The sequence below is a fragment of the Magallana gigas genome, chromosome 6 (genome assembly GCF_963853765.1).
Source record: "Magallana gigas chromosome 6, xbMagGiga1.1, whole genome shotgun sequence".
In the NCBI taxonomy this organism is placed as follows: domain Eukaryota; kingdom Metazoa; phylum Mollusca; class Bivalvia; order Ostreida; family Ostreidae; genus Magallana; species Magallana gigas.
Window position 1 is genome coordinate 49,203,929 of NC_088858.1, and position 19,414 is coordinate 49,223,342.

General features: G+C 33.2%; 1 long non-coding RNA gene across 3 annotated transcripts; it reads left to right on the forward strand.

The window, feature by feature from the left end:
- Positions 1-5,873: 5,873 nt before the first annotated feature.
- LOC117688831 (uncharacterized) lies at positions 5,874-16,981 on the forward strand. Of its 3 annotated transcripts, none has more exons than XR_010714909.1 (5): positions 5,874-6,144; positions 7,164-7,361; positions 7,981-8,021; positions 16,201-16,356; positions 16,626-16,981. It is a non-coding gene; the product is annotated as an uncharacterized lncRNA (long non-coding RNA). The 3 variants fall into 3 exon arrangements; XR_010714908.1 differs by having other exon boundaries at positions 5,880-6,144; positions 7,303-7,361; XR_010714910.1 differs by lacking the exon at positions 5,874-6,144 and adding an exon at positions 6,739-6,785.
- Positions 16,982-19,414: the final 2,433 nt, after the last annotated feature.

Sequence of the window (19,414 nt, forward strand, 5' to 3'; positions counted from 1 at the left end):
AGATAACAACTACTTCGAATTTGACGGAAGGTATTATAAACAAATTATCAGCTGTATAGCATGGGGGCTGTGCCTTCACCGGAATTATCGGACATTAGGATGTATTAGATTACAAAACTTATTATATCGAAATTCAAACACGCCAAGAAAATTCTTTTTCATGGCCGTTTTAGAGATGATGGTTTTATTATATTTAAGGCACTGAAAACGATATGATGGAATTTTTTGACATAAGCAATAGTTGTCATAAACATCTCAAATTTACTTTTGAAATTGCTCACAACTCTGTGACTTTCCTGGACATGCTCGTTTTTAAAGGTCAACGATTTCTTGCCCAAAATAAGTTTGACCTTAAATCATACATCAAACTAACTAATGACTTTCAGTATCTCCATAGAGATAGTGCACACAACCCAGCAGTGTTGAAAGCGTTTATCAAAGGAGAATCCATAAGACATGCGAGGAATACAAAAGACCCTCGTGAACTAGAGGAAATTCTTGGAAACTTTAAGACACATTTGTCAAAGAGAGGTAACTCTTTCAACGAAACAGACCCCGTAATAATGCAAATAACCAACACAAAGAGGGACATACTCTTGCATAAATCAAACAAACAAAAACACCAACAACCAACTGTCATAATTACCAAATATAACCCAAGTCTCAAAAGACTGAGGAGACGCATTCTAAAATATTGGAACAAAATGATTACAGACCCAATCTGCAGAGATCTATTCAAATCGGAACCAATTATCGCTTATAGTAATCATAACAACGTAGGCGACATATTAATTTGATCAAAACTTCAACAATAAATGCTTCATCTAAGCTTGCACCCCTGATGAGGCGGACTTTTGTAATTCAGAAAACCGCCGAAACACTCTACAACTACCATTATAACTATTGTTATTATTATCATAACCAGCAAAGGAATGTAAAGATGATCTTGTTTGGAGTGTCGGGTCCTAGTAAATTAACGACAAGTTTGGTTGATTGATGTCGCTATTTTTAATATATATATATATATATATATATATATATATATATATATATATATAGTATCGGGGCTTAATGTTTTGGTTAACACACTAAAAATCGTCTTTTAAACTGACATTTTCTGAAGGTTATAAGTAACATATCGAGAGATTTGTTTGGGTTTTTTTACTCATAGAATATATTTAATCATATGTCTCTCCAAAACGCCAATAAACAAGCCATTGATCTCCTTGTTAAAAGAATGTCAAATGGAATATAGTTTTTGAGATTACTTTTCCCGTTATTTAATATAAAATGTCAGAAATCGTCTTTTTTCCATATTATTCATTGAGAGTTGTTAAAACTTGGAAAAGATTCATCCAATCAATAATAATGTCAAAATGGATCTAGCACCAAAACGACACTTTAGAATAATTTACGAGATCTTGACCTTAAGGAGTTTGTGATGGCTTGTAATAAGCTGAGATAAATAGACTGACATCGTATATGGACGTCTCTGGCTTTGCTACTTGTACTTTTGTTTGTTTTTGCATTTGACTGTGAATATTAAGGGAAAAATAATGTGTGTTTTTTTTAAACATACTTAATCAAGGACGTTCTTTCATGATGATACTCGTTGTCCGTGTTACAAAGTTCAAAGCCATGAGTAAAATTTGTGCTAAAAACAAAATGTGTAAAAAAAAACTGAATTATGATTGGCATAATATTTTTTACTTTATTATGGAATTAGGCTCAAATAAAAAACACTTATAGCAAAAACATCGTTTATTTTTGCTTTTTGTAAAAAAAATGATTTTTCCATTTTATCATTTGTGAGAGCTCAAAAATAATAAAAGTTAAGATTATTTGATATACATGTATCCTTTGCGTATTTTCTGATTGTTTTTTTTTGTCATCTTATTTTTTAAGATAATCGTAGGACATTTAATGAAAAGAATATTCAGAAATTAAAGCCTTAAATAAAGGCACATATCTCAAAATTTTGAACACTGACCTTAAAAATGTTTATGCTAACAGAATAAGATCCACTTTTTTTTAACTTTAATACAATGGTTAAAGCAATAATTAGACATGATGGTATAGTTTTTCTTCTAACCTATTTTCACAAATTAATCATATCATTTTGGGTTTTCAAATGAATTATTTAGGTGATTTTTCCATTTTTTTTTTTTTTTTTTTGGTTTTTTTTTTTAAATCGTTTAAACGAGCTTTTAATCTGCATATATTAGAGGGCTCATGTTTTAGTTACGATATTACAGGTTATTTTGTTTTTCTTCAGAAGTTTTAGTAACTCAACACTATTTTCACTCCTTTCAAAGTATCCCCCTTTAAAGGAGTCATGACCTTTACTTAAAACAAACCTTATAGCCCTTCTCAAAGGATGTTATTTGCCACTCTTGGTTGAAATTTGCTCAGTTGTTAAGGAAAAACTTTTTCGTTAAACTTCTGTCTTACTCTTTTACTTTTTCCTTATTACAGTTCCTGAAAGATTCTACTTTCTTATCATGTATTTCGTTCACTCACTATTCGTTTATTGTGAGTTTACCCTGCGTTCAGCATGCGCTCATCATGTCTACCGTTTCCTCACCATGCGTTTACCGTTCAGCTATCCACTCAGCTACGTTTGTACTATCCATTCACAAACATTTGCCAACACACAGTACATTTTGTATGCGTTCTGCAGTCGTTAGGCGTTTGGTCACCGTTTTAACCTCACTGACATTCGAAAACTCAATGTTGAAATATTATCTTAAAAACATGAAAACAAATTTGAGAATATGTTCTAAAGCAACAGAATATTGTTAATTACAGCGTGAATATCAGATTGTCTAACGAGACATCAAGATTATTGGCATTAGGTACATTGTACAATGCAAATTTTATATAATGATAAGAATATTAAAAATTCATTATCATCGTCACTTTTGGTTAAATGAAATTTGACGAGATAAATGTTGTTTTTAAAAAAAATCTACTTTTTACTGTGTAGTAAGTAATTTATACGTTGGTCATTGAGTGAATGAATAGAATTGTTGTTCTTCAATCTTTGATATATTATTTCGAATTCTACGCGCAAGCCAACAGACCATTAAATGCATTTCCAAACACTACCCGAGTGGCACTGTGTACACATGTAAGCAAACTGAGCAAAAGGTGCGTTTATATTTTTATATTAAAAAAAAGAATTTTTAAGAATTTATTTTTTGTCACTGCATAAACAAACAAATATTTTTCACCATTCTAACCAACCATGGATGTTACATTCGACATGCATGTATGACGATCTATTAATATTGAAAATTGATTGTGACACCCAATAATCATAGATAAGAATAACAAAACACAACAAAAGGAAATTGATGAAAAATATTATAAGACAAGAAATAAACAAATCATAAATGCTCTATTCATTTAAGATGGAATAACACACCTGGAAAAAGTCACTCAAATTAACAGGAAATGTTTTGATAGTGAAAGATATAATGATAAATAAACTGTACAAATGTCAAATAAACGAAACATTTGCAGTTTGGGGATTTGTTTAAACTTTTTTTGTTAAGGAAATCACTTTAGTTTCAACAGAATTTACCCCTATGTCATGCCACGACTCAACGAAAAACAACGTAATCGTGCTGTTGGGATGCTGCAAGCTGGAATGGCACAAATACTGTAGCAAGACACTTCACTTTGGAGTTCATCGGAACACCATCCAGTCATTATGGAGACGTTTTCAACAACTGTTATTGTTTTACTGACACAATAACATCAAAATAAATCATTTAATGCATTTTTTTTTACATTTCCTTATCGATGAAATCAAATCTTTTTATTTAATATATCGGCATAAATTGCAGATAATAGAGGGAGTAAATTTGTAACAGCATAAAAAAAGATGTTGTCCAAAACCGGTTTAAACTGGTTATTACATAAACTGTTCAGATGAGCCTTTAAAATGTAATCCATGAAAAATAACTTTTTAAGAATATAATCAACTTAAGTGTTGAATACCTATAAAGAATGGTGTTTTAATAACATATTTGAAATATGTTTTTAAACCGACAACATAAATTGAATATCAATTTCTCAAAATGTTTACACAAATTGAAAACGATCTCCGTACAAGCTATAAAATGACTTCTTTTATTAATCATTAATCAAATGTCTATTTGCTTAAAGTTAATTGAATTTGAAAGAAAGTTAATATTTATTAGAGCTTTACAGGAATTTAATACATTAAATGTAAAACGTTAGTTTTAGTTACAGTCGTAAAAACAAGATCTAGACAAAACTATCAATATGTAATTTTTTTAATACAGTCTTAGAATGCCGTTTGCTAAAAGTGAGAGCGATTTGAGGGAGGGGGGGGGGGGGGGGTAAAAGTTTTCGTAACGTTTCTTTACTTTAACTATGAACCATCTGCTAATGTCATCCACGTACAAATAGTCAAAATTTGGAATATTTTCGACAGCAGCCAATCATTTAACAGTTAAAAACACAAACTGTCCATACTGTACTCTTCTTAGTGTTAGCCGGAGTTGTCCCTGATATTGCAGATCGCTTAAAACTTCTTTTATTGGATTTCGGAATCTTGATGAATTGTCCGAAAGAGAAAACGTCTCCTGTACGGTGGTTACATCCATGCAAGAATAACTGGGTTCCGTTTCTTCACTCTCAGTCTGATATATTCAAGTTCAAAAGTCATGTCCGGAGAATCAGATATCAAACATTCTGATATAATGAGTTCTAGTTCTTTACGATCTGGTATTTGACTAAATATAAAGCTATATTTATAGCTGTTTCATTTTAAAAGTTTACTTATAAAAAAAAATGCAATGATAATTATTTTCTTTTTAATATTCTTTTTAAAATATTGTAACGTGTGTCCAGCCGAGCGGTTGCTATTTAGTATGTGAACACGTACCCGGTTACACCCGGGATTCTGCAGAGCACTTTATTATAAATTGGCCTGTTGTCTTTCAGGCTAATAACAAACTGAATCAATATATTTACGCTGATTACTTTAATAAATTTACTGAATCAAGATATTTACGACGATTAGTTCTTTAATCAAAATATTAATCTCACAGGGATTTACCTAAACCCAAATCAGATCAACCACAAGTCTCGCTTGTTTAACTAAGACAAATGTCCCCGACCACTAGCCCAGGCTACCAAACTACCCCCTGACCAATGCCCACAGACAATTGGCCTTACCAAGGGTTCTGGCTACTGACCTGAGGTCTCTAACCAGTTGATTTCCCCAGCTTCCTTTGACACTGGTGAACAGGCTTATTCAGCATCTTTTGCCAATTGTTAAAGCTACGGTGGTTGGTCAAGTGGCGCAATCTATACTATAAGGCTTCTTCAGCCCTACGTAGCCTTTAAACTAATAAGGCCTATTCAGCCATATAATATAACCTTTTTATGCAAATAAGGCTTATTCAGCCTTATTTTAGCCTGTTTACTTACTATACTCTCCTATAGATGTTCGCACTATGGCTGCAGTGAGCACACTCACTGTACCGCTGTTTATATAGCCTCGAGACATTCCATTTTTACTTCCAAGCGGGAACAGGCTATTACCATGGAAATACCCTGTACTACCCTATTTTCTTTAATTGGTACAACCTGATTCATCACATCATCAATATTTTTTACTTTTTTTTTGGTCGATAACACCAAAACCATGATATAATTTACAATACACCACAAAATAGTCAAAATTGTATGGTATATGTATTACGCATACTGATCAGATTGGCTTAGAAAAAGTAACACATTTGTTTATATAAATAGCGAGCATGTACTTTGCAATCTATTCGTGTACATACGTGAAAAAATTCTTCTTTACAAAACTGATGACATAATGCACATTCTTTCCTCTCTACGCGTATACGTACGCGTACATGTTTGTTTGCTAAATATTTTTAATATGATAAACTCAAACTATTCCCCCAAAATATTGGTTGCAATCTGGGTTTCATTGGATCTAATTTTCAGCGATTTCCTGTGTGATTGACGTTATTCCAAAACACTTAGTTTTTATTGAGTACACTTCATAGTATTTTGGCTTTGTTTGATTCCTGTTCTGTATATTTATTGTCGTCCATTTCCGTCTGCTTGGATATTTTAGACGTAAAAACGCAGGTATGGGATCATTTAAATTCAATTGTTATGAGCAAATACTTTAGTTAAACGTATCAATCTATCATTAAGTAACATATACTACTTGAATTGATGTTTCTATAACTTTGCTAAAACCCAGTAAACAGTGTGGATAAACTTAACTTAAAAAACCTTGAATTCATTGGAATGAAAAAATGACACTACAAGCTTAGAGCTCCAAATGATGCTTTAAGAAATTTGTTTATATCAAATCACTCAAATTGTACTGGTCACAAAGAAATGTACAGTCAACAGATGGACTCATTTTCTGTTTACTGATCAGACGGTAATACACTGAACTCGTTTACATTGTCTTTTACATCAGTAGTTGTCACAGGGAATGTTGTATACAAGATACATTTCAACTTTTTACACAACATGACATCAGTGAAAGGAACTTGTAATATTCCAGATCATGTACTGCTTGTGGAGTCTAAATGACAATCTGGTTTTAATGGATTTTAACTTTTTAGTTATTTCCTGTCTTATTGACGTTATTCCAAAAACACTACATTTTTAATGAGTACGTTTAATGGTATTCTGGCTTTGTTTAATTCCTGTTTTTTTACATTTATCATCTATTTCCTTCCTTGTGTTTACATTGTGTAGTCGCAAAATCGGAGGTATGTGATTTTTAATTATATATTTTAAAGCTGATTCCTAATCAGCCGAGTAAATTCCTACATCAAATCATCCAAACTGACTCAGTTAAAAAGAATTGTACGGTTGAAAGCTGGTTAACTAAATACTATTTTTTACTTTTATAACAAAACTACAGTATCTAAAACCTTTGTCATTTGAATCTGATTATCAAAAGGTTATCTTTAATATTGCATTTATGACTTATAAAAAGACACATTGAAAGTACATATCCAATATATATATATATATTGATATTGTACGTATATAAAACAGTAAATGCACATTAGAAACCGTGTCAAATCCCATAAAAAGCTCGGGCGACTTTAATGTTTCAATTTTAATTTATTTTTTTTGGTTAGGTCTTGCAATCTTAAAAAATGGATATATATAGGGAGATTGCTCAAAACTCCTGAAGATTACAATGAAACCTGTATGCGTAAAGTTTTGAATCGGCTTCCTGTTATTTTTTATCATTATATGGAAATATATTCACCACAGGAAAAAAGACTTTGAGACGTTGTGCTTGACAATGACTACAGAAAATACTTTTACAAACAGTAAGTTGGTATTACTTCTTACAGATTTTTTTAATTAAGATACTTCGGTTTGTTTTTTTGTTTTGGGGCTTTTGTTTGTTTGCTTGCTTGATTTTGGTTGGTTTTTTTTTTTTGGGGGGGGGGGGGGGGGTTCCTTGTTTTTTTTTTTATTTGTTTGTTTGTTTAGGGTTTTTTTTTTTGGGGGGGGGGGGGGGGTAGGGGTGGGGGGATAGTAACGAGTTGTGTCAGCTGTCTTTTTTTTAAAATTATGATAGTTTACTTCCTTTTGTAGTTTTGACACATGTTGCTCATTTCCATTCATCTGTTTATTATTTGTTAGTTTCCCGTACCTTGTGTAACCACAATGTTATTAAGTTTTCCATCGAATTTCCTTGTTCACCAAATGATTGATCTGATTGTGTTAAAACTTTTGAAAAAACAAAGATGCTAAAGTTGGATAAGGTGTATTTATTTAAAGAACAGAGTATCATTCGGCATTTTATAAAGGATAAGACAAAGATTTTACCCCCCCCCCCCAAAAAAAAAATGAGAATTTTTTATTTGGGATTATTATTTACTAAAATCTATATAGATATGATAATTAACCACTGATATATATTTATCAATTGATTTTATTTAGATCGTGGTTCGACCATTATTACAAGGCAATCGATGGAATTGGTAAGAATTAATGAATCTTTTGTAGAAAAACTTCTTCACTGATTAATCAGAAAAAGAATGAAAAGTTGATCAACTTAAGACAACATACTAAGGTTACATTATTAATAATATGAACTACTAAAAAGAGGAAGAGACCCATGAACGTCACCTGAGTATGATGTACTGAAAGTTTTTTTCAGAAAACACTTTTGTCTCATAGTTTTGGTCATTTGTTGTACATGTTTTACCTTAAGTCGGTAAATTAAAAAAAAGTCTTATATTTTGAGCAAAGACTGCCAGATTGTTTTCACCAAAATTTACGGGTATAGATATCTAAACTTGCCTGTGCACCAAGCAGACGGAAATTTAAATTACATATGATATAATAAGCGTAAGAAAGCCTTGAGCAGACTAGCTTCACATCGTCTACAAATCGAATATAGTCGATATGATAAAAAACGTCCTATTAATGAAAGGAAATGTATATATTTTAATTCAAACGATGTCAAAAATGATTGCCATCTTGTTTTGGTTTGTGATTTTTACACGGATTTAAGAAAATTATACATTAAGAAATATTTCTATGTACGGCCAAATATGGCAACATTTATTGATTTACTTAAATCTGACTCTATATTGACAAAAATTGGTAAATATGTGTAAGAATGTTTCAAAAAGAGGGATAACTTTACCATCAGACTTGAAGAAGCGTAAATTAAGTCCATAAAGAAGATGGGGGAATAAGAAGGCGCAAATGCCCATTCGGTTCAGTAGTGAAATACAATTTTAAATTTGAGCTAGAGCCACGAAGCATCAAAAATTGCCCTATCATTAAAAATTACCATATTTTGGTATAATATAGGGTAGAATCTTAGCTTTTCATAACTGTTTTTCTTTTTTCGATATCTATCATACTTTTTTATAAACGGAGTTTACAATATGGCATTGTTTTGATGAAAAATGTAGAACAGACGTCATTTTTGTTAAGTAACGTCACGAAATGATAAAACTACGTATGACTTGAATCTAATGAAATAAACAAAAAACAAATAAAATTATCATGTAGACATTATAATTAATTTATGAAAATCAATTTATTGATGAAAATACCATGAAAAGCTTTTTTACAATAAAGTTTCAAAAATATTACAGGGACCAGTGCTGAAGGTCAATATAACAGCGGTACATTTAAATATGTCGGTGTGTTAAAAGTTCTTTTTTCTGCAATTTGAAACGGCCTGAAGTAATGCTGATGATGCGCAGTGTATAACTGAGGATTAATCATTGAATTCTACCAATGTAATAACAAATTATTAAAATTAAATATATAAATATGACAGAGATACGGTAATTGAATTTAATAGAGATATATGTAATCTCGAATTTTGATGCATTACTGTAAAAGTCTGTGTACATTATTTTCATGATTATTTTACTTGTTTCAAGGCTTCAATATTATCACCCAATCCTGGTGCTTTACAGCAGTTAGATGCCAGGGTTCAATCCTTTGAAATGTTTTATTTTCCCATTTTCCCGTGGGCTTACCGTGCGTTCATGTGCGCTCACCTTGCGTTCACTTGCGCTCTCCGCTCCGTTCCCGCTCATCGTTCACAAAACGCCCACCGTGCGTTCACAAAGATTTCGCCTTAATATTGCGCTCACTGCGTTCGTTTTGTGTTCACTTATTGTTTAGTCAGATAATATTATATTTAGGCTTATAACAATACAAACATGTAGTTTATTGTTATTATTTCCTGATTACCAACGAAAATTACCTCCCAGGGCACTCCGAATAAATCGTTTATCTTGCGTTCACATAGAGTACATATATCGTTCAACGTTCACTTTGTGCTTGCGTTTGCGCTCTGCGTTTGCTCACAGTTCACCGTTCATAAGCGTTATCCAAATTCGGCTCAGTGTGCACTCACCGCGTTCGTTTAGAGTGCACTCACTGTGCGCTCACCGTTCACGAACTGTTCAAGTGAAAAATAAAACCTTTTAGCGACTGTGTATATGTAATGGATATACTAGTATGCCGAAAGCAGTTCTGTATGAAATAATATAAAACAGTTTCGAGGCCCGTTATAGGGCCGAGAACTGTGATATTTTTGATACATAAGTGTTTGAGGCATATATCGTACTTAAATCACTCCATTGAATATCATTGTTGATTCCTGAGACAGTCCGATTTTAAAGAATAACAGTATTATTAAGAAGCTCTTTAATAATCGGACTGTCACAAGTAAAAATTTTGACTGCTGGAACAAGGGAATGACATTACAGCAGTGTTTTAATGTTCATTAATTAACTGAAAAAAGAATATCGATTTCTTTAAAAATATTCTCATGAGTTAATTATTCCTTATAAATGCCATAACGTCTATTCATTCACATTTCATTTTTTCTAGTGATATTCATGTCTTTTGAGAATTGTTCCAAGTGATAAGCTATCCGTAAGAGAGAGAGAGAGAGAGAGAGAGAGAGAGAGAGAGAGAGAGAGAGAGAGAGAGAGAGAGAGAGAGAGAATGTGGGTTTACTATTTTGAAGCGAAGATAGGTTAAAATGAACATTTTTATTTAAAACATCAAGCAGTAGCACATAAATAATGTCGTAAAATTGTCTTGAAAAGTCGAATTCATAGCAAGCATGTAGAATTTGTGTTATCATTTGTATAGATTTGTAATGAACCCGGCCGTAAATCCATTTTTTCAGAGGGTAGGGAAGGGGGGGGGGGTGGTTGAATGGAAACAAATACCGTTTTAAATCTCTCTGTACTCATCGCTTTTTTTTTTAAAGAAAGGGCCCGGCAATCTGAATTTATTTTTATATGCAATACAAGAAAAATTTTAATTAGATTTAACGCATAAATTGATCAAAGATAATTTCAATCGAGAATTTTATAGGCAAAAGTAAGTCACCGATGTACACACGTTTAGGGTGTATTTTTTATTTTATTGGACAAATGATCAACAAAGACATCGCAATAAGGATTAGACTTCTATATAGTGCACCTGCTAATAAAGTATTCTAAGCTGTGTTTACCAAAAGCCGTCTTCATCGAAACGGACACAATCGATCTTTTAAGAAAGGAGTGTAACTGCATGTAACGGTTCACCGGAAATACATTGACCACGCGACGAATCAACACTGATCAACAGTGGCTGATAAAGAAAAGACGTATGCATTGGCAAAATGTTTTTATACAAGGGGCGATGGCTTAATATTCAATTACAGCTGTACTTAGGAATTAAATAATCAGGTTTTTTGACGGAATAAGTTAAGTTTATCATATATGTAGGCCTACATGTTTACACGTGATGTCGACTGTCTTTCTCCCGCGGTATTCAGGAACACGTACTTGTGTAAAAAAAAAAAAATCGCTTGCATCTTTCCTTTCGTTTAATGCATTTCACCGTTTGACAAAAAACCCACAACTAGCTACTTATACATGCTATCGCTTATTCTAAAATTATAAAGGTACATGTATAGGAATATATTTACTTACGTACGTACAATGTTAACTTTGCCAATTTAATTTTTTCTGTTTGTTAGCAATGTTCATGTATCTCATACTTTACTGAAATTGAATATTACCGTGGTACATAGAAATAATGCTTTTTAAAAATGCAGACTTTACTGGTAAATTCTATTGGCAAAATACTGAAAGAACTCAAGAATCCATGTACAGATTCAACTGACGTCGCAAACGTCAAACTATGACGTCATTGATGATGCACGTTGTAAGCATGAATCCACAGTATAAAATTACTAGATAAAACATGGTAAAGTTCAGTTTATATGCAATTCTTCCTCAAATATTTAATAAAATAAGGATTTTGTAAATAATCACAAATAATTCTTTATCATTATGAATTAAATTCTGCTATTTCAATAAAAAGGAAGCAAATAATTACCCTAAAATAGAGTGGTCTGTTTTATTTTCTGTTACTAAAATTTTCAAAATTTGTAAAATACACATTGGCCACACTTGAGTACCTCTACGAAATTTTGCAGGCAGAAGCATTTATGCAATATCTCTCAGTTTTAAAAGTTCCAAAGAGGTACTCAAGTGTGGCCACATTCAAAATTGGGAAATACTGCAGTAAAATCTACAATTTTCAGCTATTTTTAACGATCATAGTATGTTTGATGATGCGCATGTGCTAAACGGTGGGGCCGAAGTGAAAAAAATTCATATGCCTAGATGCAGAATATTGTGCCCTACATTATAAGTAATTACAATTTGTATTGTTTCAAACTTGAGTTTTGTGAAAATTTTAAGGCACATTTTGATGCTTCGTGGCTCTAGCTCTTTATTTTTCCCCAATTAAATCTATTCAGATATATTATAATACAACTTTGCAAAAACAAAATTTCTAGCTATAGTCAGTTTTTAATATATTTAACAAAAAATAATTAAAAAAAAATTGTTACAAATTTTGGTGGTATCGAACCCGCAACATAAAAACCCTAGATGTATACAGTTAGCTTATGCCAGGTACTTTTTTTTTTTATATCTTTTTATGCCAGGTACTCTAACCACTGAGCCATTTCAGACACAACAAAGGCGGCTTTTTAGATATTATGTGTGACTAAGGTCACGAATTACTGGACTTGTATTATTTTTTCAATACGTTCAGTATACAAAATGATATTTTTAAAGTATAGTGGGTCATCTCTCCACGTTTTTGTTGATTGAAATCGGTTTGTTTTCATTAGACCTTAATTAGACTATGAGAAAAATATGGAGCACAGACCCACTCTATAAAAGAAAATGCCTCGAAGTTCTAAACAAAAAATGACAATATTTGCAGGTTTTGATACGGATACACCTGTTTGAGTCAACATATTTCAAGTATTGAACATACCTATAGGTTACAAATCAGTGATTCTTTAATATATATTGTTTTAAATGATTTAAAAAAAACCCATCAGATTTGTTGATGCTTTAATTTTTAGCTCACCTGAGCCAAAGGCCAAGTTTGTTCAAATCATGGTCCCCGGGGGTAGGGAGGGGCCACAAGAAGGGGATCAAGTTTAACATAGGAATATATAGAGAAAATCTTTAAAAATCTTCTTCTCAAAAACTATTGGGCCAGAAAAGCTCAAATTAAAATGGGAGCATCCACAGGTAGTGTAGATTCAAATTTGTTCAAATCATGGTCCCAGGGGGTAGGGTTGGGCCATACTTGGGGGATCAAGTTTTACATAGGAATATATAGAGAAAATTTTTTAAAATCTTCTTCTCAAAAACGATTAGGCCAGGAAAGCTCAAATTTGAGTGGAAGCATCCTCAGATAGTGTAAATTCAAGTTCGTTCAAATCATGGTCCCCGGGGGTAGGGTGGGGCCACAATAGGGGGATGAATTTTTACATAGGAATATATAGAGAAAATCTTAAAAAATCTTCTTCTCAAAAACTATAAGGTCAGAAAAGCTCAAATTATAATGGAATCATCTTCAGGTAGTGTAGATTCAAGCTCGTTCAAATCATTGTCCTCGGGGGTAGGGTTGGGCCAAAATGGGGGGATCAAGTTTTACATAGGAATATATAGAGAAAATTTATAAAATCTTCTTCTCAAAAACTATTACGCCAGAAAAGCTCAATTTAAATTGGAAGCATCCTCAGGTAGTTAAGATTCAAGTTTGTTCAAATCATAGTCCCCGGGGGTAGGGTAGGGCCACAATGGGGGATCAAGTTTTACATAGGAATATATAGAGATAATCTTCTTCTCAAAAACTATTAGGCCAGGAATGCTCAAATTTGAGTGGAAGCATCCTCAGATAGTGTAGATTCAAATTTGTTCAAATCATGGTCCCCGGCGGTAGGGTGGGGCCACAATTGGGGATCAAGTTTTACATAGGAATATTTAGAGAAAATCTTTAAAAATCTTCTTCTCAAAAACTATTTGACCAAGAAAGCTCAAATTGGCGGGTAACCATCCTCAGATAATGTAGATTCAAGTTTCTTCAAATCATGCCCCGGGGGTAGGGCGGGGCCACAATAGGGGATACATTTTTATACATAGAGAAAGTCTCTAAAAAATCTTCTTCTCAAAACTATTAGGCATTTCCAAATCGTATAGATTCAAGTTTATTAAAATAATAGTCCAGTGGTATGGTGAGGCCACAGTGGGGGATGAATTTTTACATAGGAATATGTAGAGAAAATCTTTGGCCAGAAAAGTTTTAACTTGTGTAGAGGCATCCTCGGGTAGTGTAAATTCAAAATCACAGTCCCTAGTGGTAGGGCGGGGCCGTGATGGCGGTTTGAATTTTTACATGGGAATATATAGAGAAAATCTTTAAAAATATTCTGGGAAAGTTTTTCGGTCCAAAACTCAGTACTTAGTGTGAAAGCACAGGTTATGCAGATATAAGTTTGTGCAGGTTATGCAGATATAAGTTTGATGAAACCATGATACCCTAGAGAAAAGTGGGGCCACAAAATGGGTGAGGGGGGGGGGGGTAGATAGGAATAGAGAAAAATCTTCTTACAGGTACAACAACAAAAGGGGCTTGGTATTTACCAAAAGAAAGAGGTGGATAAAAATTGGCAGTTTTTTAATTTTTTTAGCAAGATCTACTGTACTTAGTTGTCAAGATATTTTGATACTGTAATGCTAATTTGATCAGAATTAAGGCAATTGTTGCTCAGGTGAGCAATGTGGCCCCTGGGCCTCTTGTTAAGTACCCTGTCGGACCGCTATGGGCATTTTACACGCCTTATCCACCCATCTTCTTTCTTTTTTGTTCGTTTATTTGATATTTGTTATTTCACTTTATACTTTATATTTATATAACCTGCCTCCCACCTGGACCCACAATTATTGTTAATTACTGTTAAATTTATTCTGTGGCAGTGTATGTAATGTATACGCCAATAAATTACTACTACTACTACTACTACTACTACTACTACCCCTCTCCTGGGTTGGAAGGTCTTCACACCCTAGCTCATCCTCGGATATTCTTTTTATAAATGTTGTGCGTGCGTAAATAGATATTTTCTTTTCCGAACGCTTTTTGATACATTTCAGGTCACACTTTTTCAAAACGTGACTTATATGGCATCCAAACACTTTTCATCGGTCTAACTACGCCACTGTAAATAATATTTAAGAACTGTTTGCTTTTAATTCATTGAAACAGTTGCTACATTCTATAACTCTACACCCAGCCCCAACCATCCGCAAATTCATGCAATTTGAAAGCTGATGCATGGATGTTGCTTTGTCTAAGCTTATATTCCTCGTTTCATACGTTCTGTAAAATTCTATTCATTCTTGATATATTGATGGACAGCAAGGTCATTTGAAGAACTTGTACACTCCTTTTATACTGAAAAACCTGGATCCGCTTCATTAAATAAACTATATATGTAGCTTCGGATTTGGCGATTACAAAATCCAAATTCATTTTGGCTTAAATTCCAGGGTTTCTTGACCTATTTTTAGTGATATTTAATTAATTAACGCAACAATAGCTAAAACATTTGATTCACCGAATATCCGGAATTAATGCAAAAGAAATCGAGTCCATAAAATTAATCGTATAGATCTGCGTTTGAGAACTTATATCTTTTTTAATATATTTACATTTTCAGCTGTCTTTGTGATAACATTATTTACGAATCAATTTTGAAGCCCATAGCCCAATATTTTCATAAAAGATGAGCGTGTTTTATAGCATAACAGAAAAACGGTATTCGATGCGCTGCGATGTTATACATAGCATGTACTTCATGAAATATTGTTTTTAAAATGTTATTTTTAAGTGTGAAATAATATAAATAAAATGGAATCATTCGTTGAATATTGTGAGGTGATAATGTCGGTCGGAACTTGATCAAATCGATCTTAAAGCCCTTCTGACAATATTGGATTTGACCACCCCTCCCCCCGATCAAAACTTATCACCTCATATTACTTAAAGAATAATTCCTTATTCCATAGATAAATACAAAAATGATTTATTTTTAAAATTGCCAGAAATCTTACGCGAGGAAGATGACCATTATGACGTCATAAATATGACTCTTTGCACATAACTTTGTTCGCACATAAATAGACGGGTTATTATTTTTCTTAGTTGGTTTATATGAGTAAAATTACATGCAATCGTGAATATTGCACTTTACAGCAAACTGAATTTATTGGTTGCATTTGAAGTATATCTATTAGCATATTCTCTTTTGATCAGGGGACTGCAGTATCTGATTTCCAGAATTCTGACGTTGCCTGTATATTGCAACCAGAGCGGAAGGAGAATGCAGACTGCGCCTTTGTTTTTGGATTTTTAACATGTTTCTGCTGCAATATACTTGCTGGTCTTCTCGCATTGTACCTTGCAAATGAAGTATGAATAGAAATGTTTACAATTAAAAGAAATGGTGCTGTTATTTCAATACAAGTAATATGTGTATCTTTAAACTTACATGTACAATGATATTGTATCTAATTTAATGTTAGTACAAATTCTAAATTTTATTTGTTTAAGAAGCATCCGAAATTCTGTTGATACATATTCCTTGAATAACAAATGATATGTACATGTATACATATATATCACTCACACTTACTGCGTCGCTAACTGATTCAAAGATTTATTTTTATTTTTAATTGTAGGCCAGCAATGAGTTTGAAGAGAGGAGATATGACAAAGGAGTCTCGTTACGAAGATGGTCCTATCTACTCAGTTTTATCGCACTATTGCTTGGGATCACAACACTGGTTCTGATATTCACTGGCTATATTTTCAAAATAGTCTGAACATCATTTCTTCTCTAACTATTACAAATATAATTGTTTTATATATGATGCATGCTTTGACTTATGAAAAATGAAAATCTTTTGATTGAGCAATAACAATACCTTACTTTAACCAGAAGCGAAGGGGCGACATCGCTCACCTGAGTGAAATTGGCCATAAAACAACTAACAAAAGAAGCTTCATGGTGTCAAATAAACAAATAAATATATCACATTGTGTCAGTGGTTATTAAGAATCAGGATACTTTAAACAAAATAAATTACATTATAGCATTGAAATTCTTCAACATAACGTTTACACATACATTATTTCACTGATTTTGGAACCTTTCCTGAAACCTATAATAAGTGTGGATTTAATGGACAAACCAATCCAAATTCTAAACTATTATGATTTTATCGACTGGGTCAACAATGATTATATATATGACCCCAAGGGACGAAATACACCGTCCCAGTGGGTCTTATAAAAGGAATATTGTTCAATACACACTCAGATTTTGTTTTGTCATATGAAGAAACTAACTAAAAAAAAAATCAAGATAGTGTTTGAAAACATATCGCCGCTATTTTCTCGGCTCAGCTTACAATTCCCGGGTTCAATATTGCACCCAGTTCATGTTCTTAATATCCTCGGCATCAAACCGCCTAGCTTTGGTAATACTTTGCCATTCGTGGGAATAATGTTCCATTTGTTCTGTTTACTCTTTATAATTTGCAAATCCTTGTATCTGTAATGCTACTAAACCCAGGTAGTGCGCATCCGTTTTTTACTTTCTTTGACATGCCTTATAAGACGTTACATTGTTAATGAGTGACGAAGGTTCATTTACGTCTTATAATCGGACGCGATTTTGAGGTTTGACGGAAATGCTGGAACTGTAGAAGAGTTTGCCTTATTCTGCCGGTTTTAGGAAAAAGCTGCACAACAGCCCCAATATCCCCTCTTCAAGAATTATTTTTTAACCTTAAGATACTCTTAGGACAGGGTAAGTGATGTCGTTGGGTTAGGACAAACTTATGGCGCCTAAATTTAGGAGGGCTTAGAGAAACAGACTAAAGACTATTAGTAAGACGTTTCCTAAGACGTACTTAGGAGGCAGCATAGTACAAAGATAGCTTCGTGAACATGCATGCTGCTATTGATTCAAATGTTCCAACTATGTAAGTATGCTCGCAATATTATTTGTCACATACTTCAGCATGGCATTTCTCGAGAAGATCGTAAATAGTTGTACATGAGAATTGAGCACAATTTGCAGCTGTATGAAGTAAAAATCAAATTTGAAAAATGTATTTATAATATCAAAGTTGGTTATTCATGAAAAACATGTATTTGCAATTTTCTACATGAAGATCAGGTTTTTCTAGAAAGAGGGGATCATTAACGTTATACTAATGTGAGTTTGATGTTTCCCTATGATAGGTTAACTGAGTTTTGCTGGAATGAGTAAGCTGGTATAACTCTATTATTGAACTTGTCGACGGCTTGTGATCAGCTGGGATTGGCACCATCTATGGTTCGGCTTTTCTGCTTGCACTTTATCACTGGGTACCATTGTATATGCAATTGACTCCAGTGTTCAGAAAAATATTTTATTAACAAACTTAATAAACATTGCAATGCCTTGTTTCCTCGCACCCCACCTCCCGCGCGCTCCGATAATAAGGTTGCACACTCTGACCCTGGTCGTATGTCATAATTAGATCTGAAATATTCACACCCTTCCTTCAACTTTTAATAATTGTTCATTTAAAAGATATTTTGATATGTTTCATGAGAATTTTTAATACCTACATAGGTTAAAGCAAATCTTAGACTTAAGCTGTTCTTCTAATCTATTTTCACGAAAAAATTAAAAGCCTTTCGGTTTGTTCTTCAGATGTATCATTTAAGTGGTGCTATATCTGTATATATTTTTTTAAACTTTGAATCCCTTGTAAGGGCAGTTCTTCTTAGCTCGTTCTTTTTGCCCACGCACTGTTCTTAAAGCTCGCTTCGCTCGCCGGTGTAACGAAGAATATTGACCCGGGTTGAAAATTGACGCGGGGGTCATTTTTCAACGTTGAATATTGATCCGGCGGGTCATTTTTCAACGTTGAAAATTGAGACCAAAATCGTGAAATTTATACCCGGGGTCATTTTTCAACGGTATGAGAAAGATTTTTCTAAACTCTGATGACATCGACACGTTGAAAATTGATCCCGTTGAGAATTGACCCCAACCTCAGAGTGTTGATCTGAACTGGAACTTACTCTACACAGTTTAAATGTACAATCATGCACATATTTGAAAGTTTTAGTTTTAAAATGTTCATATTGTCCGATACATATGCGGACGGGCTAATTTCTTTTAGGTTGATAGGTCCAATTTATCATTTAATTTTGAGACTGAAAATATGATATCCATGTATTATTACTATACTATGTCAATAAAGCTAAGAAGATGACCGTTTGCTTCGGAATGGAACAGGCGAGTAGGGCTAGAATACTTTTTGACATAGTGACATGGTTTTCATTCCCTCATGTGACAGAATTTTAAGTTTCAACTTGTCATAATCTCTGATAAATATATCTAACAAATGTATTGCCCGTTATTGTCACTTTTAAGGCAATTCAATAGAGCCCTATTCGACAGGCACCT